Below are 26,601 nucleotides of genomic sequence, written 5' to 3' on the forward strand. Positions count from 1 at the left end.
TTTGAAAATTTTATCAAATATAGAAAATACCTATATAAACATTCAGTGAAAATTTCAAGTATCTGCGGTCATTTTTTTTAGAGTTAAACCAAAATAAGATAATCGCTAAATGTGAAATCCAGTGAAAATCCAATGTTGTAAAAATGTAAATTTCAAATGCTCATAAAAATTTAGAAATTCGGGTGGACTTTTTATTTGTGATAAAGATTTAAAACTTGTAAGGAATCTTGTATTACATTTTTAAATCTTAGATTTAAAAAGAAAATTTTTCATGAATTTCTAGCTTAAAATAACTTGTGAATTTTCGTGATTTTTACATAATATGTTGTCAAAATTCAAACTTTGAATGCTTATAAGAAAAAATTGTGTCTATATATTTCTTTTATTTTTCAACTGCTATTGTAAAAATATGTTAGGAGCCTTGTATTAAATTTTCAAATCTTAGAATTAAAAAGAAAAACTTTTATGAATTTCTATCTAAGATAATTTGAACATTGCCGTAATTTTTACGTATTTTGTCAAAATTTTAACTTTATAAATGCTTATAAAAAAAATCGTGCCAACGTATTTTTAATATTTTTTAACTGCTATTGTTACAATGCGTTAGAAGCTTTGTATTAAATTTTCAAGCTTTTATACCCAACAAATAATTTTTTATCGATATTTATAGAAAAAAAAAACTAAAAAAAGTTGAAAAATTAAAATGACCGTAAACAGCTCAAAACAAATCTAAATATTTTGAAAATTTTATAAAATATATAAAATGCCTATATAAACATTCAGTCAAAATTTCAAGTATCTGCAGTCATTTGTTTTATAGTTACACCAAAATAAGGAAATCGCTAAAGTGAAAATCCAATGTTGAAGACAAATGCCTTTCTTTTATTAATCATAATAGAAAAATAATTTTTAGACAAAAATGTGTTTCATTTAAATTCTTAGACGATGGATGCATTTTTTTGCCTTTTTTTTGCCCTTTTTCGGCCTTTGTACTTATAAATGCCTTTTTTGTGTTTAATTTTTAGATGATTTTATAATTTTATACACACACCTTACGTATTATCGCTACAAATAGGTTTTTTCGCAATATTTATCGATATCGTCTTATCGAGTATTTGGTATGGCCATAAAATTACCATTACACACGTAAGTATTTAAAGATTAAGATATGTTCGTAATGCGTAGATTCAAGATTGTTCGTCAGTCCTCCCGCATTCGTCGATCGTGATAATTGTCGTTCAATAATTTTCCCACGCGTTTATTTTATTCTGTTTTTTTTTTAATAATGCCAAAAGCCAAATCACAATTCTAAGTTGAAAAAGTATGTTTCCGCTTGTCAAAATACATGGCGGTTAATTTTTTTTTTAATACCAACTAGTTTATTTTGCATAATAGTATATTTATAAATTGCCTTTTTATATAAATTAAATGCCTTTTTTACATTTTAAATGCTTTTTTTATTGACTATATTGTCTTCAAATCCGAACCCAACTCATCACTGTATTATAGTATAATTGTATAAACTATATAAATTCGTTTAATTTCATGTAATGCTATGTATAATTAATAGGTAAACAACTCTCTAATTTAATTTTGCTTATAGAAAGTAAATCAATCAATCGTTTATTGTTTTGCATGTATTTAAAATTTAATGGTTATTATTTGAAAAAAGTCTATAATAAAAATAATACTACGTACCTATGTATACAATGTATTAAAATATAATATTTGCATAGAAAATTACAATCTCATCCATACACATTCATTTTAAACTTTTATCTATACCACAACCAGATAACCTAGTTTTACGTTTAAAGAAACGTGGGTGTTGTAGTCACTTAAATAATAAAATAATAAAAATGAACCTAAGTAATTAACAATGTCTGTTTGTAAGGTTAAATCATTGGTTGGCCCCCAATTATTCTGCTCATTTCCCTTACTTTATGTTTTATTCTTACTATATATATATTTTTTTTTTGTGTAACCATTTATTTTTTATAAAATTTGAACACTGCAGGTGGTGTATAAACGTAAGACATTTAAATTTCAGGTATTCAATTTTCTACATTTACACCTATATTCTAATTTTTTCAATTTAAATCGGCTTTATTTTAAAATTTGGTTGAACCATCAAAGTAAAATTTTTTTAGTGTTAATAAATGAACAAATTGTATAAACAGTAAGGTCTTATTAACATAAAATAGTTAATGTTAACAGTATATAAATATAATGATTAGCCATATATAGCGTATTTTACTACGTACAATAGTATTCCAAATAGTTAAAGGTAAAATGATTTAGTAGATACTTATAGTAATTAAATATATTTAGAAAACTGTCGAGAATCACACTAGTTTCACCAAAGAATTAATTTAAAAATAAAGCTGGTAAGTCGTGGATGTCGCTCTGCTGTACAGTAAGTTACAAGTGGGTTACTGGCTTTCTGTATAATGGATGGAATGAAATTTGAATCCAATGATATTATAACATTATAAACGAAAAACGATTCTAAGTGGAGACGGTTAATCTGTCTAGGATATATTATAGATTATTAACAATTTTCAAATCTTAGATTTAAAAAGAAAAATTTTTATGAATTTCTAGGTTAAAATAATTTACGAATTTTCGTGATTTTTACGTATGTTGTCAAAATTAAAATTTGAATACTTGTAAAAAAAAATCGTGACTATATATTTTTTTTATTTTTCAACTGCTTTGAAAAATGAAAATGTCAGTAAACAGCTTAAAACAAATCAAAATATTTTGAAAATTGTATAAAATATATAAAATGCCTATATAAACATTCAGTGAAAATTTCAAGTATCCGCGGTCATTTTTTTTAGACTTACAAATAGTTACATCAAAATAAGAAAATCGCTTAACAAGAAATCTAGTAAAAATCCAACGTTGTAAAAATTTAAATTTCATAAGCTTCAAAAAGCTCATAAAAATTTAATTTGATTTTCTGGTGGACATTTTTTTTGTGATATGGATTAACAAACTTGTAAGGAATCTTGTAATAAATTTTCAAATCTTAGATTTAAAAAGAAAAATGTTTATGAATTTCTAGGTTAAAATAATTTACGAATTTTTGTGATTTTACGTATTTTGTCAAAATTCAAACTTTGAATGCTTGTAAAAAAAAATTGTGACTATAAACTTCTTTTATTTTTCAACTGTCATTGTAACAATATGTTAAGAGCCTTATATTAAATTTTCAAGCTTTTCTACCCAACAAGTACATTTTTATCGATATTAATTTTAAAAAAAACTAATAATGATCGAAAATTGCAAATACCTATGAATAGTTCAACTTAAGTCGAAAATTTTTGAAAATTGCATGGTGGATAGAATATACTTATATAAACATTCGGTGAAAATTTCATGTATCTATGGTCATTTGTTTTAAAGTTACATCAAAAAACCAAAATCGATTTTTTCGAAAACTGATTGTGCGTACAATTTCCCGTTTTTCCATTAATTTTTAGTTTGTTTATCCCGATTATTTAGAATAATATTAAGAACATTTTGCTTTTGACCCTCCTAAAATGCCAACTAGATTCACTTTCTAATCGAACGAGGTACTGAAACACTTTTACAATTTTACTGTCCCAAAACGTGATGACAGACACAACAAAAAATAAAAACACACATCATCTAAAATATTCATAAATTGTAATAAAAAATTGGATTATACCTATATGTAGTATGTATATTGCATTGTTAATAATTAATACTAAATCTTTTGTTAAAGTAATGTAGGTAAGAAATATAGGGACAATTATTTTAACAGTAAAGATATCACGAAAATTAGTTCGATAAAATATTTTTTAACTCAACTTTAAGTCAATATAGAATACATATCATTTGAATATTAATAGACATTTTTTATTTCATAGTTATTCCTAAGCAAAATAATATATATATATTTTTTTTTTTTAATTTTAGATACTTAATAGAAAAATGAAATTTTAAATGAGTAGTTAATTATTTATAATGTATTTAGGTTTAGTAAATTTAAGTTTAATTTTATAATAAATTAAGATAATTAAAAAAATATATTTTGAAATATGCATGTATTAATAAATACTTTGATTGGTACTTTTCGTGGTAACGAGTATAATCGAAAGTACAAAATATATTTATTTTTGTAATTATAGAATTAAATATTGATGATTTAATTACATGACAAATGTCAATAAGGCAATTACATACGCACTTAGATCCAACGGACACTCGTCATAAACTATAAAGAATGTAACATCGTAATAATATGTCATGTGTAATTGTTGCAGGATAATAATTATTCAGTGTTGGTGAGTTGCGGCCTAAACCCTAAATAACGTACGAGTTGCGGCCCGGGTTTATGAGAGGTACGTACGAGTTGCGGCCCGGGTTTATGAAAGATACGTACGAATTGCGGCCATACAATAATGTATATATTACATATATATATATATATATATATATTATATTATATTATATACTACATGTCTATTTTCTAGTATAAAATTATCGTACTTATATTAATATTGGTCGTAAAGACCTATTATGACATTATATTAAATAATAAATAATAAAAAAAAAAATAAAAGTATAATTGGTGTAATATATTATGATCATAATGTTCAAAAAAATCAAAGCATTCATAATGTAAGTCATATATGGCATATAATACGATAAAACGATCTATATTATCTTTATCATATTATATACAAAAATATAACTTCCCATACGTATTGAACATTTCGTTTATCGTTATTCGTTTATACGGTACATAGGTAATAGGTATATAATATATATTATATAATTAGGTACATAATATGTAATGATAATTACTTGAGCCGCAACTCACCTATCGCTAAAATATTGTCGGGCCGCAACTAACCTATACCTAAAATATTGTCGGGCCGGAATTCACCGGTCTCCAACACCGGAAACGAAAGGTCGGGCCGCAACTCACCCTCAGCCTAATTATTAATACCTAAAATATTAAAATTCATTCAAAAAAACAAGATTAAGCAGTTATTAAAATTTGCATATGACAACTTTTATTTTTAATTACTATCTATCTATATTATAAGTACAGTGGTCTAAATTGTATATGTATTACAATTTTAACATACAGTAGGGTCTCGATAATCCGAACGAGATTGGGGAAAGGGGTCGTTCGGATTACCTGTGACTTAAAAAAAAACACAAATTTTATTGTAATTTAAAATATGAAATTTTATTTTTATTTGTATTAATCGTGTAAAAACTCGTAATTTCAAAAGAGAATAAATATATAAAAATATTAATATAATTATGACTATGAGTATAATTATGAACTTAACTATTTAGAATATTTATTTATTTATTTTTTTGTACATTGCAGGTTCCCGTTATGGATTGGTATGCCTTGTCTCACATAATTGAAAAATGTTATTACCGGAAAATATTATCTATAAATACATACACATGTACATATTATGGCGATAAGATGATAATTCTCAAGCCCGTTCGGATTACCGTGTCTTTCGGATTAGCCGGTGTTCGAGACCCTACTGTATCTATACATATAATAGGTTAAGTACATCTATTACAGCATCTATCCTTATTAAATCATGTACAAAATGAATAGTCCTTTTTTATGTTCCCATTTTGTGATGACGCTATTTAACTTTTTTATAATTTTTTTTTTTTTTTTCACAGAGTTGTTCCAAATACCTTACTGAGTGTTACCACGTCATCCGACTTTCACAATTTTTACTTTAAACGGTTGAAATCGGTAAAAATAAATTTAAACATTGAAATTACTGATTAGTTATCATTTTAGTTTTTAATTTTATCAGTTTGTGTCGCGGCATGCGCTAAAGTGTTCTAGAACGTTCTCGTGAGTTCGGCGGTTCGGCCGCACGTGTTTTATAGAATGAGTACGTCACAATCATAATTCAGCAACTTCTAATATTTAACACTTGATAGTTGATAGCATATACATTTTTTCATTCTTTAAAGCACAACAATGGGTATTGATTTAATAATTTAATTTTGAGAAAGCAAAAACTACACACGGGCGAAGCCGGGTAAATTCCGCTAGTACAACATAATAGAGAATATTGTTATTATTTTGAGGTATTTTTTGATTTCAATTCTTGGGACCTGCATAAGCTGCCAATTTCACTATACTGTCTATACTACAATATTTTATACTGCAGGCGTAATGATATTTTTTTCCTGAAAATTTGTTACCGTTCAAAAATCAATACATATCATATTATAATAATACTTACGTACGTCCTTACTACGTATTGATTTGTCTGCTTATCAACCTATTTCTTTTTACTCTCGTTAAAAATGTATTTATCGCAATTCATTTAAAATAAGTAGGTACCTATACGGGTACTATATACATAAATCGACCAGGTTATAAGCTTTTTTGTACGTGTAAAAATGTCAAGCGTGTTAAAAAGTGTGTTGAATTTTTTTTAAAATTATTTTCGTAAAATTAGTTATTTGAAATTCAAAGATTGGCAAATTACACATATGCAGTTATAAACCAGTGCCTTGGAAAAAACTACCGGGAAAAAAGATTTCCATAAAAAAATCCTCTCACAGTATAAAAATGTATTTTATTTTATTCTCCCTGAATAAATAATAATTAAAAATTGTGTTAGTAAAATAAAAATATATCAAGTTAAATAATGGTACAATATTATTATTATTTCATAATAATTTACTGTAGACACGCTATTTAACAATATTTTTCCAAAATATTAAAATATAATTAATACTCCATAATATAACCTAGCTATAGATTGATTGTACATTTGAGACCATTAGCTTGTTCAGATTTTGTTCAAACATAATTTGATATGGCAATAAAAAAATGTCATAGCAAACATAATACACTTATTAGTAATTGAAACTATTATATTATATTTCTACGTTTAACCTTTTAATAGTTCTATTTTTATTCCATATAATATTGTTTTACTTGTAAGTGCGTTTTAAAAATTGATATAATTTATTCAAGGGCATATACCAATGAGTATAATGACGTAATGGCCATATCCATTACAAATAAGAAAAATACGATTGCTTTTATTTGTTAGCGTTGTTGAAAATGTAATTCATTAAAGTGTCGTATAACATTAAAAGGCATCATGATAACTAATATTTACATTATTATATTATTAAAAGTTTTTTTTTTTTTAATAACCCACCTAGGTATTATAATATAATATAATTAAATACTCCATGCAAAGATGTACTTCGCATTAAAATGAAACTCATATTTTAGAACTTAATTAATATTTTTTATCATTAAAATGTATACATATTTATATTTAAATTATACTTAGGTACCTATTATTTACACAATAATCATTAGTGCATTACCAATAGGCGAACAGTATCATAATGGATACATTTTTATGGTGTTGATAAAATATTTACTTTCTTAACGTTTTTTGAAAATAAAAAATGATTATTTATAGATTTTAATAAAATATCTAATAAATCAGGTAAGGGTAACCAATATTATTTTAATTTGTCGTGGACAGACTTATAACATTTTGGTTAGAAATTAGAATTTTAACGAGGAGCTGGATAAAATCCTGCATGGATAGGTACTATCTGTTTTTATAGTTAGGACACGTCTTAAATATGATGAGCAATATATACAATAAAAAAAAAATGTCTACTTAATTGTATTAAGCTATTAAAACTATATATATTATTTTAAAAATCATAAAAATGCGTCTCTGATTATTTTTTATTATGAACCCTTTTAAAATGATTGGATCGCGGTAAAAGTATATTATTTCGTGAATTTTTCATGGCGATACTATTCATACATTTATTTTTATACTTCTTTTGATAAAGTGTCTAGAAGGGTAAAATACTCGACAAATGAATATTCCTCAGACTATAAGCTTTAATATCTAGTATTATACGGATTTATCTATTCAGTGGTACAGGATTATGTGGAGAACAGGTAACACCTCTCCTTATCATCCCTCCGATGGAATCCGCCACACATAACAATCCAAAATATTAATACAATTTTATAATATATATTTTCTAAAAACAAAAAATATACATATTATTTTATAATATTTAATATTGTAATTATTACAATATTAAATTTATTTTCCAGTTAGACATTAAAAAAATAATTTAGATAAGACTATATGATAATAATTAATGATAATAATAAAATGAAATAATGATACATCGATGTATCTTATATATTTTTAAATATAACTAATTGAGGCTGTAGCCATTTTCCTCCAAAAAAAAAAAAAAAAATTATAATTTTGACCATTTTCCTCCAATAAATAAAGTAATAAAATCGTCATTCGTTATCAGATTGTTAAATTTAAAAAAAAGAACAAATCAAATATTTAAATTTTAAAGTATAATTACTGGTGGAAATATAGAATTTTCCAAAATATACGTATCGGTTAAATAATCAGCGTACAAACTCACTCTTTGATCGTTTGGTACAATACTCATAAAGTCTTCAATAAAACATTTGGAAACTTCTCGTGGACTTAAAAAAGTGAGTCCAAGCGTGTTTCCTATCCAAGACCAAATTTCAGAGTTTTTTTCTGTACAGTATTGAACTAAACCGAAATTTTGGATTTTCCGAAACCATGATTGTGTCAGGTGAAACCTACAGCCAACTATTATTGTATCAGGCCATGTATCAGCATCATGAATAGCTTGCTTAATCAAAGTTACAATCGACTGTTATAAACTGCGTGTGCTGACGGACACTTGGACTAGCGTTTTTCCCTAGCCGATAAGAACGCGACCAGAATTTAATCAACAGATACGCGCAAAATGTGATCCTAGCCATACTCTATTTTTATAATACGAACCGCAACACTACATCACTGACTAAAATATTGGAGGGAAATAGACATAATTTTAGTCAAAAATAATGTGGAGGAAAATGGAAACCAACCTTTTTTGTTTTTGGCCGAAAATGGACAGTGGAGGAAAACGGAATCTCGTTTTTGGAGGAAAATGGTCCCGCCCCTAATTGAATATCACTAAACTGCAATAGGTATACGTACAAACGTCTGTACATCCCTCATATCATAATCATTGCATCTATCTACATAAACCTACATTTTAACCTTTGTCACCAAGCACGCTCACCCACATTTTTCCTTTAATACATAATTATACAATTCTAATTTTTGAATTTATTTTAAGTACCTATCAATCTACCATTCTGCCACACTTAAATACTGTACGTTTAAATACTTTTTATTTTACTGAAAGAGTGCCGTTCTGTAGTGATATGAAAATTTTTTGTTTCAAATAAAAATTCGCTCTTTTTTCCTATGAATTACTATTAAATGGCAATACCTCCAAATCAAAATTCCAATCAGAATAGTTGTTAAGCTATTTTAAATGTATGTACTAAAGATGGTTACTTCATTATAATAATTTTTATATGGTCATTAATTATATTACCCATAATATTAATTTATTTATACATTTGTAAAAAATAATTTTCAGAATAAAATATCTTAATACTATAAAGGTATTCAACATTATATTTAATTTAAATGTTAATATTTTAATAAAACTACTTTTAAGGAATAATATCTTTAGTATCTATACTTAATGTAACGACTAAGAAGCTACTTTATATTTCGATTTCGATACATCAACATTTTCTGAATAACCATCATCTAATTAAAAATTTGAAGCAAAAAAAAGTGGTTTCATCATTTGAAAATAATACGTTTTAAGGGCACAAGAAGCTCTTTAAACAGTATTTTTTTTTTTTAATAAATGCATGAAAATATAGTTTTTAAGTAAGTATATAGATTTATATAGGTACTACAATTATAAACATTTTAAAAATCATAATTTGATTAAATTCTATATTATTTATAATATTATAATATAATAAATTACCAAATGAAAAATGGATGATTCGCCAAGCGCGATTACCCCCAGGCTAGGTGAATCACTCTGTAAACTTACATAGGTTACCACAATATAAGTTTCATAATATATTTATGTATGAGTATAATGTTTCTATATTACAGAGTCGTTGATGATGATTAAATAAAATGTGATATTACACACTGCGCACATAATATAATGATATATATATATAGGAAGTGTATAGACATAATATCTCAAAATATGTTTTGCAGACGGCGTCATTTGATATTGCATAATATATATAGTATATACTATACAATGTTATGTCGATGTTGTTATGGTGCACTTTTTTCTCTTTAATTACGATTGTCTTGCCGGATAGATTTATGTATATATCTGACCTACGAGTAAACACCGCCTAGCTGTATATGTACGTTAATCCGGTACCATATATTATTTATACTTTTATTAAATATAATACATAATATTAAACTGACGTACCATTCAGACACACTTTTTATTTTTTATTGTTTGTATCCGCTATTACTATTCGGGGCACTAAAACATGCTTCAACTTTATTGATGAATGGTTTTTTGTAGTTAATTCAATCCATAGTTGGTACCTTAAGAAATCAAAGTAAAATAATGCATGGTAGGTAGTTTACAAAATAATCCCTAAGAAGATAGCAAAATTATGGTAAAAACTGATATATTAAGCACTCAATGTCCGTTTTAGTACATTTATTTCGAATTCAAAAATTTAAATTTAAAAGTAAAGAATTTCCACCGATTATTCGATTATTCATATGAGCGTTTACTAGACGTGATATAAAATTAAAAATATTTTGTCTTTTTTCGTGAAAGTAGGCATGTTATTATTTATATTTGAAACCTGTGGTACCGGTACGGTTATTGTATTGAAGTAGAAACGTTATAGTTAGTATAATATTAGGTAGATAGATAGTAGATACCTCACAATACGTTGTTCACTATTAAATGAAAAAAATAAAAATAAAAATTTTCAAGTCGTGTTTAAAATGTAAAAATTTGACTATACATCTTGTCAAAGTCGTACAATTTTTTAATTAATTAATCAATAAGAAAAAATTCATGAACATAACATACATTTTTACACCAAAGCTTATACCTTAAAAAAAAAGTTTCGCATATTGCCACTTACAATTTTATGAACAATTTTCAGAATATTTAAAAGTTTTTGACAGTGATCACAAACCCTTTACTATTTACTTCACTTTTTTGTGTTTTGTCAAAATGAAATATAAGATATATAATATATATTTATATATATATATTTATATATATATATTTATCTCAAAATAGCTTTTTCTGGTAGCAGTTTAAAATGTTAAAAATGCATATTATGCATGATTTTTAAGAGTGTTTGAAGTTAGAATATTATCAGAAACTTCGTACAAATCTCAAAAATGTGAAAATTATTTTTTAGTTAAAATTAGTGTATAAAAATACAATATTATTTATACTATACAAGGTTTAGACAAGGTTTAAGTGTAACAAAGCCTCTCATAATTTTATAAGTATTTCTTACTGCAACTTAAAAATCTATAAAGTTTTTTTTATAGACTTTGTTAGTTATTTTTTTTCGAAATTCGATATTTAAACGTAGATTTTGTTAAAATTTAAAAAAAAGTATTTGCAAGAAGTCATATCCATTTTACTGCACACAGTATACATTTTCAAAACGCTAAGATTAATTTTAACCTATTTCCTATTTTTAACAGGAAACTATTCACACCGTCGTCTATGGTTAATCGGGATCAGTGGCGTGCTCACGGGGGGGGGGGGGGGGGAGTCATACCCCCCATGAACTTTTTTTATGCGTAATTTATAGTTCTTCGATAGTTTTGGTTTAATCAGAAAAAAAATGTAGTCTGTAATGTGTACCTACCTAATTAGTATTAATTTAATTAAATTTTTTAGTTATGTTAAATATTATCATACATATTATCATGACAAAATAAACAATTATTTTGTCATTCATATTATTATAAAGTATGTATAATTCATAGACCTAGGTACTAATATACTAAGGTAATAGTATAAGGTCTATTGTATAATTATGTTTAGTAACATTTTATAAAATGTTAATTTTGAATATAACATTGTAATTTGTACCTCATTACCCATTCCTAATTCCTAAACGGAGTGTTAGATGAGATGGCCAAGAAGCCAAGGAAAATAGAAATTTTTCTTTAGTTAATAAAAATTACATAGTTAATATACAGTAAATATTATATAGTAAACTATATAGTTAAAATAATATATTAAACTTACATGTATAATATTATGTATTTACGAATGGGAAACATTTATTTATTAATATTTCAATTTGAAAGACTAAATTTATTAAAAAGTTTGAAGTTTAAAGTTGAAGATTAAAATGTTTATTCTAAGTTTTTCAGGGGGATAACGTAAATTAAAATATAAATCCAGTGGAAGGGGGTGTGGGGGGCGAAGTCCCCCCACGGGTCTGTGACAAGTCAAAACTGAATATCCCCCTCCTTTCGAAAAAGCTGAGCACGCCACTGATCGGTATTGACTGGAAAGTTATCATAACAATTAAAACATAATATATAGCATGATGAATAATAATAAATAATTTTAAGTTTGTCATCAATGGTGCACACTAAAATTAAAGTTGAACTACCTTACAGATCACAGGACTAATAGTGGTCCATCTCAGTGTAAAAACTTTCAGACCAACAGACATACCTTCCGCTAATTACTGTCACCATCTCTCACGCTGTGTCAAATGTGGGGAGGTAACTTCTCAGACACTTGCACAAAAGTAAAAAGCAGCCCAGTCGTGGGCGCCGTTTGCGCGGGTGACCACTACTCAAACTAAAAAATATATCCAAAATATAAAGCACTACTCAAACATCGCAAAACAACTCACTTGAATCGTCAAAATCCAAACACTGTATAGGTTATAGGTACATCACATCTAATAACTATTCTCAAACCATCATCTCGCCCTCCCAAAACCTCCTACGCTTCCTTCGCCGATCCTAATAATATTCCATTAGATTCTATTAGAATTTTCCTCATTAATTAATCCACTCGTCTCCCTCTTTACAGCCGCACCTACTACACAATAAATCCATCTACAATTCATTTCTTCTCTATCTCATTAGCCTAATTACCAATTATTATGTCATATTCATCGATAACTCTATCTGTTTATTTTAATTTCACTATTATGTATTTAATATTAAGAAATTTATTATAATCGTTGAGCTTTAATAGTTTTATACTCGAAGCTAATAATAAAATTATTATAATATTATAATTTAATGATTCCGAAGTTTTCAGCAAAAGTTATTGGACTTTGGTACCGTATAAACAAATGACTAATATAAATACAAATACATATGATATAGTATACTTAGACCGAGTTTCCTGGAAAATCTATTAAGTTAATGGTTCACTAAAATGTATAAAACCAATAAATTGTAGTCCACTAAATCATGTTTAAGAGACCATTAGCTCTATTAAATATTTAGTGATTGTTCAAACAACACGGAATTACTATTTACTAATATAGGCTGAAAGACCGTCTCCGTTCAGAATCGTTTATCGTATGTTATCATTTATCACCGAATTCACATTATTAGAACATTCAATACTACAATGGTCTACTCAATGACGATATATAGGTACTCCCACTGTACAATAAAGCGAGTTATCGGTTTTTCTTTTTTAAGATATTTAATATTTTAAAGTTTAACCAATAGTTGATGAATATTATTTTATACAATTATTGTTAATTAAAAGTTTATTATATTATGTTCTCAGTTTACCAGCTACCTCGACATTATTAGAAAAGTATCGATGTCTAATATACTTCTGATTACGAAGTAAAATAAATGGATTGTAATTAAAAATACAAAATAAGACCTTACAAGTTACGAATCCTTAGAAATAAAATAGAAATTGTAAGTACCTACCTATTTAATATAACTAAATATATTTATAAAAACGATATATTTTCTTTAAAAAAAACACACACACACAAAGCTGGCCTAAAATATGAGTTTGGAAGTTTAAATGCAGGATAACCCCGTTTAATCTAATATAACACCTAGGTTAGGTTGTATACAACTAGCCAATGTATGTAGGTTTATAATATTATACAGATAGTCCAATAACACAAGTAAGTATATAAAACTATAATACAAATACGTACCTAACATGTAATATTTTGATAGTATTCGATATATCTATATATCCATTGTTAATATATTATTATACATAAATAATATATAATATTTATACCTATATAAAAACCGCATCCAGTCTGACGCGGTTGATGTGTGCCTAGTGTGCCTACTGCCTACATAATATTATAATAAGTACATAACAATATAAAATAAACACTACGTCGCGTCATCATCGTAATGGTGGCCTACACACACTACACACACATTTATACATATTACATACTTGATACTCTGCACGACATCCAATATAGGACCTTCGCGTATTATACGAATCGGGGAAATAGTATAATACATATACCTATAATGTAATAATGGAGTCTTGCACGTTAATATTATAATATTTGGTAGGTACATATGTTTTTCTTTGGAGGAAAATAAATATATTTTTTAGACCATCACGCGATCTTTTATGCAGTGTACACTATACGTATTGTGTAATTGTATTGTACATCTTTCAATTGTATTCATTTGTTTGAGTGTTTCAGCTTGTGTTCCAAGCAATACTGCAATGATAGCATAAATAACATAAATAACATAAAGGAGGAGATCGAGGTGAGTAAAAATTGAGCATTATAATAATACGTTTGATAAAAGCTTCCGGATGTTTTATAGGGCTGAAACACGATTGAGCATAAAACACCTTTTTTGCGACACGATTGAGCAAAATTGTCGGCGTATCAAAGGAAATTAAAATACAAAAGAAAACTTACACGATTGAGCATAAAAAACTCTGCAACGTTGCCATTTTCAATTTAAAAAAAGTAAAAATAAATAATTTAAATTTAAAAATATTTATTCAAATAATTATAATAATTTAAAATATAATATGCCAAAAAAATAACACAATTTTATAGTCAAAATTTAATATACCTAGTCACATTATATTAAATTACTTTATGTGACGCGACTATAGATGATCGAACACTGATATTATTTCTATAATAATTTTGGAATCGTATCTTAATTATCTTATATTTTCCCCAATACTATAAATGTTTAAAACGCCGTAGAAATTTATTGCTCCGGACCTAATTTATTAATCGATAATATTGTCGATAAAGTTGGACTCGGCTCATTGCTCGCATCTGATATCATAATAATCGTGTTTAATAATAATACGTCAAAATAATAAATTACAAAATTTTGGCAACATGAATGTGGCAACATCGCATAAAATATTCTATGCTCAATCGTGTTGCTAAAAAGGTATATGCTCAATCGTTTTATGCTCAATCGTGCTTTACCGTTTTATAGTTATTCTATAAGATATAATAAAATAATAGAATATCAAGGAGATTAAAAAAAAAAAATTTTAAATTTATTGAAGTGAAACTATTCTTTTGCGGAGAGTATAAAAAATTTGTCTTCAATATAATATATATATAATATATATATATATATACAATTCCACAACTCTCACTTTAGACACTCATAAAGAATGAAATATATTTTTAAACTGTTTTTAAATGTTTAAAAGAGAATGACGTGTTTGTAACGGCCATATAATAAGTACCTATTTAGAGTACAGTATCACACTATCGCAGATAAACTAATACATTGTGATGATTTCAACAGCGAGAACACTTAATGCGGAACCAATTTATTAATCGATAAAACATATTGTGCCAATTGTGAAATAGTATCCAGATATGTATTTTCGATGTTTTTTAACTGCCACATGAAGAACTTATAAGTTTTGGATTTCTACAAAAAAAAAAAAAAATCCAAATTCCAATTTATCACAATATATTTTCGTTTACATTTGAAAAGTCCAGTGAAAATGTTACTTTTAACTCTCGAATTACAAACAACTAACAAGATCTATACAAAGAGCCACACAGATATATGTACCAGCGATTTTGGGTTGGAAAGATCTGTCCTGTAAGAAACTGCAATACCTAAGTGATGTAAGTGATTATTTTTCTTGTGATATTCCACTAGCGCGCGTAAGGTTAGGATTATTCTCTGTCTATATACAAACCATGTCATATAGACTTAAGTTAAGTCAAATAATATGCTACGAGGATTGTGTGTGATTTATTTTGGTTAATTATTGAGTATCGATTGATTTATACATAATAGCCACAGTGTTATTTTTTTAATATTCTGGAGACTTCTAAATACCATAGTGTGTGCTTATGCCCAGCCTCGTTGTTCTAGGTGTTGGTCAAGTAGCTCGGTAGGTAATAATTCATCGATTCCATTAAACTCCGTAATTACTTTCTAATTAATTTAGATGCAATATTGGTGTTGGATATAGCTATATCGACCGCTATAGATAAGCAACTGTAGGTAGAATTATATCTTGTCGAGTCGCCGTTATTTAATTTAGTATCAGTAGAGGATTTTTAATAATAATTTATCTAATGGTTTTTTTTTCACAATCATCAGTTTGTGATGATCCCTATAATAATATGACCTATATATCACCCAGGATTATAAAAAGTCTAGGGAATTTTGTTTTTATTGAGTTAAGTTCTTGGAGTGAAAAGGGAGTGCTATCAGAAATATATATATATGTCAGAAATTGTAATTGTTTTCTTGGAAAAGGACTGAATTGCTATTATTGTTTAGGGAGAGTTGGTAAATATTTCTTTCTTGTTTATATCATTTTTAATGTAAATATTATGATTATGAGTTTATGACTGACTTATTGCGTCGTGGTGATTTTTATTGTAGCCAGTTGGTGTTTTTTAAATTTGTTTCTTGTGAGCAAATAATATAATTCTGTAAATATACTTAAGCTATATGATGTTAATAGGCATTTTATCGTTTTGACGGAATATTGACTAAGCATGTGCCATGTTCGTTTATTAAATTTTCATTTGTTGATAATGAGTATGATCTTGATCAGACCATTGTTTTGTGTTTTTTATTAGTCTCATTTTCTGTTGTTTTGTTGATTTGTGGGTTTTCAGGTGTGGAAATTCAACAGTGTTATATAAAATGTTTACTAATTGGTTATTGTACCAGTTAATAAAACAATCAAGACCCATCGACAATTTTGTTTTAATATCGCTTAAATTTAAATGTATTTAATTTTAAATGTCATTAAAAATCGCAAAAATTTATTTTTTAGTTTATTGTTCATATTGTTCATAAGTCATAATATTTTTAATTTTAATACTAATGGATTGAATATATTTTAATATAATGTTTTTTCATATGTTTTCCCGACAAAAATAAAAAAAATGAATACCACATGACATTTTTATAAGCGTTTGAATATCAAATTTACCAAATGTAAAATTAACCAATGTAAAATGTATTACATAATTATTTTATTTTTATTTAAAAAAGCATTTCACTGTTAATTAAATTGAAGTTACTTAATGATATTTTCAAAATATTTATAATAATTTCAATGAACTTATGTATACATAGGCATTTAAAAAGATTTGAATTTAAACGAATGTTGATCTGTCGATGGCAATTTGTATACTCCGTCAAAAAGCTTGAAAATATAGTTAAACGAAATAATTTATAAGTAATTCTTATAGCAGTTTACAAATAACCAAAATACAAAGACCTTTTATATAAACGTTTAGCGTTCACATTTTGACGAAATTAAATATTAAAACGAAATATAACGATTTTAATTATTTTTCTGTACCTAATTCTAAAAATAATACTCAAAAGAAATTGAAACTCATAGTTAGAACGTAAGAATTTAATTAATGCATTCCATGGAACCTACCGAATATTACTAATATACAAATAATTTAGATCGATAAATCATTTTTGCTTAAAATCATTGTTCGTACCAATACAATAATAATGTATAAATGTATTCTATTATTTCTTTAATTTAGCAAATCCATTACAGTGGCTTACTCAATGACGAGGTACCTATTACATTCTAAAACTACTAAAACTAAACAGTAGCTGGAGTTCACGCGGGGTTCAAATCATATAGTTTATTTTCTTCGTCACTGCGCGTTTTACTGTACAATATGATAACAATTAACAATAGATATTATAGTTTAAAGTAATCGATTTGATAGTTTGCTTTAATGAAAACAAAGATTTCACAAATTTCAAAATGTTTTTACATTAAGTTGATTTATTGAGATAGCATAATACTATAGTAACCCCTAATCTCTTTGATCTGGAACTAAAGTCTCATTAAGTACCTAACTAGAAGTTAGCTTGAAATTTGTATAAATTATAAAAATTTGAATATGTATAAGAAAAAATAAGTATAAACAAGAATAATTAAAATATATCAACATTTTTCTATTTTTTGTATAAAAAATATCCATTTACTACAAAACAAATTTACATGGTATGGATATAAAAAATAAATAACTACTATTTATTACATAAACAAATAACTGAATAAATTAGATACTGTTCCAAATACTATAACCTATCCTTCATTAGGTATTTCAACTGATATCGCTTGAGTCGTGAATCGTAATTTTATGCTTACGAGTTACAACCTAACATAAATGTTTAATTTAATCGATTATATTTTATGGTATGCTTTTGCGTCTTTTTATTTTTTGGTAAATATAATAGCTAGTTAATACAAAAATAACGTGTAGTACGATAAGATATGCAATTGTACTTTTTTTTTTGCAAATTTTAGGTTTTTAAATGTATAATAGATTTAGCAGGCATCATTAATTGAATTAAGTAAAGTGAAATAACAATATTGCATGTTCACCCTGATTTTAAGAACATTTGGACAGCAGACGCTCAGCTATTCAGATTCAGAGTGTACTAAAACATACCCGACACACGCACGTAGCTCCGTGAATGAATGTACAGTAGACCCTCATTAATCTGGACCCCATTAGTCCGGACTTCGCTTAATCCGGACAGTTGTCTAATATTACGAAAAACACGCAGTATATGCCGTAGATTAAAATAAACATAATAGTTATCACATTTTAACAGAAGAAGAGATTTTTGAAAGCCTCGCCACTGCAGAAAACTCTGAAACGGGTGAATATACGAACAAGATGAAGTAGACGATAGTATCAAGTCTAAGCTAAGACTTGGTGAAATTAAAGGCCATCTAAATATTGTCCTTAAATATGTTGAGATAACGACGATGAAAACATATCTGTATATTACGAACATTTGAGACATCTGCATGAATTATTAATACGATAAATAAATTCGAAAGGAAGACAACAAAAGACTACCAGTTTTTTCAAACCGGATAATGAAAGTGTGCCTAAATATATAATAATTATGATTACATGCATTACGTTGATATGTAATGTTTTTGCTGGATCTAATATCATGTTGCATTGTTGCAATATATAATATATAGTAATTAGTTTAATATAATATTCTTAAATCTATAATAGAGACATGTTTTTTGGTTATTTTGTCTAATCCGGACTTTCATTAAATCAGACAACCTAGAGCCCTTATTAGTCCGGATTATTAAGGTTCTACTGTACTACCTTTTGTTTTTTATGTTAAATCACTACATGGAGGCCGTACTGTTTTCACATTGCTTAGCCCCCATGCAGCATCGTTTATTTACAGAAAGATAAATATATACACATAGGTAATAGTAATAACAGTTTGGAGATACCCCTTCCCCAGCTCTCTGGTGTGTAATGAATGTACTACCTATATACACCTATTAAAATATATTTACATATGTATAAATTATTAGAAATAATATATATAATAACCTCATTGTACTCATATATAAATATTATATATACGTGTGTGTGTGATATATATGATGTAATATACATTTGTGGAATTCAAACATAATATTTTTTTTTTATTATTATTGAACATTTTAGCTTCGGCAACATAGGCCATTATAGCTTTTGAAAATTTTACAATTACATTTTTTTTTATAAATAATATTTTTTTAAATAATTTAGATTAGATTATATTATTAGATCGCGCAATTTTATAAATAAAATATATTAATTTTCACAATAAATATAATATAAATGTATTATATTAGCGTCGCTTCCCAATAACGGCTACCATCGGAAAAGGTATTACATACAGGTAAATTCCCAAACAGCTGACGGTCATACTAACATACCGATTTCAGATTGATATACCGTATACCGGTATACTGTGTACCGTTAGATATACTTTAAATTAATTTTTTAAACGGTATACCGAAAATATCGTACATTATATAGATTGAACTTGTACCTAATGATCTACATGTTTTGACGACACAAGATGTCAACGCTATTCGTAAGACAGTTTATTATGTATTATATATTATATTTATTGAGTTTATGGGATTAATTTACTTTTGTTTAAAATAGAATACGAGCAAACAGCGCATGTAAGAATCTAACATAAAAAAACAAAAAGTATACATTATAAATAAAACTAAACAACAACAAATATTAATTAAACTAAATAATATATGATGTGTAAATACTATGTACGATTAGAAACGGTAACTAATACATCTAGCCAGCCTCGAATTATTTGAGTGAAAATTGTAAGTTTTATATCAAAAAGTCGTGTTTAATCAATATGTATAGTTGTACGCAGGGCAGGCGCTACCTTTTTCTAGGCCCAGCGCAAAACTTATTCAACCAACAACCATCATAGTCTCCTATAGCCTGTCGATTTCCATATAAAATATTTTTCAATGCAAATTTTAAGCACGATGCCCTTGAATGCGCAAGGCCCTGGAACAGTGGAGTAATTATTGGGGGGGGGGGGGGGTGATGGGGATAGATCTCCACAGAGTCTTACATAATCCACAACGCCACTATATATTTATTATATGATACCATGATAGCCATATACCTATAGGCTATAAGTTATATATTCTATCGTAGTATCATATGCATTCAATAAATTATATATCCCTCCCCTCGACACCTCCCTGGACAAATGCCCTCCTCCCTTAACGCCTGCCCTGGTTGTATATACGGTTATGTCTACACAATACTATAAATATTGCGTTTCAAATGATCCGATGTGATTATATTGTGTTCTAGTCCGACAATATTATTTATACAGATAATAATTTCACTCTGAATCCGATCTTTTATGTTACTAACGATTATGAGTCACCACTTTTTCGCGTCGCGTGACACCCGCGCAGTGTGATCTCTTTCTGATTATATGGACCATATGATGTGTTGACGTAAACTGCAGTTCTGCCCGGTGGTCTCAGCACATTGTGAATTGGACAGAGGCGACACAACATTGGTCGGTGGAAAAACGATATACTAATGCCGATGGTATTCATTTAAATATTTAATGGTTCACTATGAAATTTAACTTCATTTGTGTGCCGCTAAAATCATGTTATCGAGGGGTCGAGTAATGGTGCCGTGGGCTCACCATCTATTCGTTAGATGTTTAGCGATTGTTTATGTAACCCGATATTATAGTCTCTCTGTTTAATGGTTATATACTATATAGTCGTATATAGGTACCTAAGTACAATGTAACATGGCAACATGGCATATAAATGCATTCTGCAGAAAAGAGTAAAATCAATTATATATATACATGTATTATGGAATTATGTAAATAATCGTGCATCAGGTCCAAAGTTATAAATCGCAATACGATATTCTCATGTGACTATTATACAGGGTGATTCTTTTATCAAACAACACTCATTATTTCAAAAACTATTGACTTTTTTCAAATTTTTTTTTTTTTTTCAAAATTTTAGAACCATCTTGTTCTAGAACTATATATTTTTTAAATATTTTCACCTTTATATTTATCAGGTTAACCACTATCAACTTTTGATTTTCAAATGACAACCTATACTTAAAATTTCATAAACTAAAAAGGCTATTTTTTCAATGAATTTTCACGTTTAAATTTCATTTAACAAGATATAGCTTCCCAAAGTTGGGTGGTTTTGGGTGGTGTTTGTGTGTTATAGGTGTATGTTAGGTGGTATTTACATACAAACACCATATAAGTGTTGTTTGATAAAAGAATCACCCTGTATATAGTATTCGGTGAACCGAATGACTCGAAAAATAACCTACAATTCACGACTGGTCCGCGACTTCCTTCCGCTAGATATTATTATATAATGTGAGCACAAGGGTAGGGCTTATCGTTGTCTGGCGATTAAAGTGAACGGATATGTCACTGATGGTAAACACGTTTTAAAGCAATATAGCGGCTATCATCCAGGACGGTATCAATCGCACAGCACATTGTAGAGTGGCCTCTGTGTATGTTGTCTAAGTAAAAGGACAGTCCTTGAGCTTAAAAATTTTGTAATTTTCTTCTGGTGTGAATGGATGTTAGATTGAGTATGATTTGTTGAAAGTTGAAACTATCCAATATACCTTATTGATTAGAAAGCATAAAAGAATGGTGGTATTGGTGCAGCAGTTTCAGACGGAAAAAGCTTAAACATTTCTCACTTTAGAATCATTGATATACCTTCCTAATTTATATTCAAATTTATTTCATAATCAGAATACCTACATACATAATTTATTTATATTTGTATAGTATCATATGAACACAAAATAACGCTACACTAAAATAATAATAAATTATTTTAATAATTATAAATATTGTTATTGTGCACAATATTACTTTGTGTAGTGAATTTGTGATCAATAAAATTTAAAAGATGTGTTATTTGTGTTCTTTTTACGCTTAATTTAAATTATATTTTATAATATTAAGTAATTTTAAGTTAAATAAGTAATTACATATTACTCATTTTAGAAAACAATTTTGCTTTTATATTTATGTCCTTAGGTTACTTTCAATAAAATTAGTTTGCAATTGGTCATATTTTATAAAATACATTCATTCAGTTTTTATTTTTATTTTCATTGCCTACTCGTTTTAATAAAATTTCATGTTGCTTCTGTCTTAACTTATGATTTATGAATAGTGGATGTTCGATGTAATAGCAACAAGCGATGCATTATGTTATATACGATCTAAATATTAGTTTTTGCCACTACCAGGCGAAAACCGCTTTTTTTCTGCAACATATATTCTGTATGTGCTATATTTTTTATTCCACAACTTGATTTTCTAAAACACGGGTCGCTATAAATTAAACACCATTTTTAATTTTTGATGTGAATTGCAGACAGGATGGGTATTTCATACATTATAATATGTAAATTGCGGCCCGGGCATATTTTGTGTACCTTTATGTAAATTGCGGTTTCAATAATTTGTATTCATACGTAAAATATTACGTCCAGGAATAATTTGCAAAATCGATTTTTTCTTTCCCATTTCTCAGACTCAGGACTGGCCATATAATCGTATAAATAATTATATGGATTTAAATTGGTTTTATACTGTATAGTAGTAGTTCATGATTTAAAAAAAAAGTATTAATACAAATTCGTAATTAAGTATAGTTGATGATAAAAATATACAGAGTTAATTTGTAAAATGTCTAAAGACTAAAGAGTAACTTTGCATTTTAGTTTCTGAGCAGAGCAATGGATATAATATATTAATTTTACAACGATGTGAAATTTTAACTGAATGTTTTAATATTAAAAATGTATATAGTATTTTCTATAGGTACAACATATATTTTGACTCATGTTTAAATATTAATAGGCATAGAATAACATTTTCGATAATTATTAGTTTTTTAAAGTTGATGTCGATAAAAAAATGTTCACTCTGTTAAAATATACAAGATTCCCTCATAGATTGTTATTAGTGTGGATTAAAAAAGGTTAAAGGTAAATCCACAATAATTCTTATGAGCTTCTAAATTTCAAATTTTGACAAAATGTGTAAAAATCGTGATAATTTGCAAATTTGGTATTTTGAGATAACGAAAATCATAAAAAATGTATCGTAGTTTTAAATCTAATATTTGAAAATTTAATACAAGATTCCTTTAAAAATATGGCTATCTTCTTTAATAAAAAAAAAAAAATTCTACTGGAAAGTTATATTAGATTTTTATGAGCGTTTGAATTTCGCATTTTTACAACATTGGATATATATTCATTCAATTTCTTATGGAAAGATTTTCCTATTTTGTAGTAATTCAAAAACGGACAACTAAAGATAGTTGCAATTTACACCAAATGTTTTTAAATCATTTCCTATACTGGCTATACTAAAATATTTTGACTTGTTTTGTCTCACATTTTTTTCACTATTTTCTCTCCCTACAAATGTCAATAAATTTATTTGTGCTTTGTTGGTAAAAAGCCTGAAAATTTAATACAAAGTTCCTAATATATTGTTATAACAGCAATTGACAAATCTTAAAAATACATATAGACATGATTTATGTTTTAGGCATTTAAAGTTCAAATATTGACAAAATTTATCAAATTACAAATGTGCAAATAATTTTGTAGTTAAAAAATAATAAAATTTCCATCTTTTATAACTAAGGATTGAAAATGCAAAACAAGATTATATATATAAATAGTTATTTCTGTAGCCAAAAAATTTTAAAATATATATAAACACAGTTTTTTCATAGTTATTTTGATTTCAAATTTGAACGGAAATATATATTTAAACGAAGAATAACAATTTTAGTTATTTTGTTGTAATTTCAAAATATTATTCGTTGACATTCTCAAATACAATTTTTTCGATAAAAATTAATTGGAAACTATGGAATAAATTTATTACTGTTATTGATCAGTAAAATAAGTAATGATAATAAAATAATTTCAGATCTAACATCCGAATTAAAGTAGGTAATTATATAAGTATCAAATTTGTTATATCTTTCAAGAACATTTTTGCTTTAGTTCAAATTTCTATAAATCAATTATTATGGATTATTATAAATTTTTTTGATAGGTATTATAGTGTCTATTATAATAATTCTAACTATACCTACATTAAAAAAAAAATATCAAGTGTTTAATTTTTGGAATTTTAAAAATCCTGATACATTTTCTACTCGATTCTGGTGTCGAAATGTATAGAAAAATTGAATTACAATTTTCTAAGTACCCTGTATTTTCAAAATAAGGTAACTGACTAAAATATATTTTAATGAACAAATAATATTATATAGTAGACAATAACAACAATAATAATAATAATAATAGTATATTAATAATATATAGTATTTCTAGTTGAAACTTGAAATATTACGATAGTTGATAATCTATTATGGAAGAAATGTGTAATAATAAAATGTGCGATTTCAAAACTAAATCATAAATCAAAATTTTAAATTATCTATTTAATTTCTAGTAATGGCAAAATAATTGAAAAGCACCTATCCTGAAAGTTCTGTTTGCCTAGTAAGGACATTAGAGCCACTCCATCCCTGCAAATTGTATCGTATATAATATTGACTGAAAGGCGATAGTCTTGTACCTGCCTATACTAATACTATGTTTGCTGTATTCTATTTTTTCTACTTGCAATGTAGGTACAGCTATTATTATAGGCAACATAAAAAATTTACAACTGTATAATAATAATTAATATTATATATTTCATATTATGTTATATTTTATTTGATAAGCTTATTAATTTTCGTTTACAACCTGTTTTGTATTATTATTTATTATAACAGTTTTTTGCGTGCCGAACTGATTGTTTATCACACATTGACGTGCGATGATAGCAATAAGAAATGAAGATTTAAGTATCAGTAGATTATTTACGTGAATGCCTACTACATGGCAGAGTTCGGATTATAATAAATTGTTTTAAATAAAGCAAGTTCAAAATTATGCAAAATGTAGTAGTACGACGTAACAACTATACTTAACAAGTATTAATATTAATGCCGAGTTAATTATTATACTGATGATAGGAACCTCGAAAGTTTTTGTACAATCTTTCATCTTTGTGCGCACAGACTCGAAAAAGTAAGTTTTTCGCATCATTACGAGTTAATTCAGATGACTATTAATAAAATACAATTAAATTAAAGTTAATTCCAACGCTTACGCATATTATTATAATCATAAATTGAGGTTCTGTATAGAGCAGATATTAATTCGAATCCGCAACTCAATTAATTCTCTTTAAGAGTGTTTATTTTATACATTAAAATATAGACAATTTAGTTACTTAACTCAATAATATAATACTTTTCAATAGGACAATTTAAAATTAGATTATATTTGATATTTTGCAAATAGCTTCATAAAATCTATAGTTCATCGCCTTACAAATTATTATTATATTTCTATAGAATTAAAAATGATATTTACAATGACTCGTTTTTGACCTCTAAATGTTAACCTTTGGCCCTTGCAAATGTCTTCATTTATCATTATTTACGGCGTATAAAGACGCAATACCTACATATTATAGATATATCGTATATATAATATATAATATGATACCTGAACCTAAACAAATACAATAACATATTTACATTTCCTTGTCAGTAACTATATATTATATATTATATTTAATGATACAAATCCATTATTACTTATCGTGTATTATTGTATATTATTAATTTTTTATTTCAACACATGCCTAGATATCAAAATAAACTTTAAAAGTCAACGATTTTTATTCATTG

General features: G+C 26.8%; 1 long non-coding RNA gene across 2 annotated transcripts; it reads left to right on the plus strand.

The window, feature by feature from the left end:
• Window positions 1-1,224: 1,224 nt before the first annotated feature.
• On the plus strand, window positions 1,225-6,586 carry LOC149060327 (uncharacterized). Of its 2 annotated transcripts, none has more exons than XR_016189835.1 (3): window positions 1,225-1,321; window positions 5,378-5,567; window positions 5,695-6,586. It is a non-coding gene; the product is annotated as an uncharacterized LOC149060327 (long non-coding RNA). The 2 variants fall into 2 exon arrangements; XR_016189836.1 differs by lacking the exon at window positions 1,225-1,321 and adding an exon at window positions 4,283-4,373.
• The last annotated feature ends 20,015 nt before the right edge of the window (window positions 6,587-26,601 follow it).

Source organism: Diuraphis noxia, unplaced genomic scaffold (assembly GCF_037042655.1).
Source record: "Diuraphis noxia isolate RWA-SAM2 unplaced genomic scaffold, SU_Dnox_SAM2 contig0001, whole genome shotgun sequence".
NCBI classification, from domain to species: Eukaryota; Metazoa; Arthropoda; class Insecta; order Hemiptera; family Aphididae; genus Diuraphis; species Diuraphis noxia.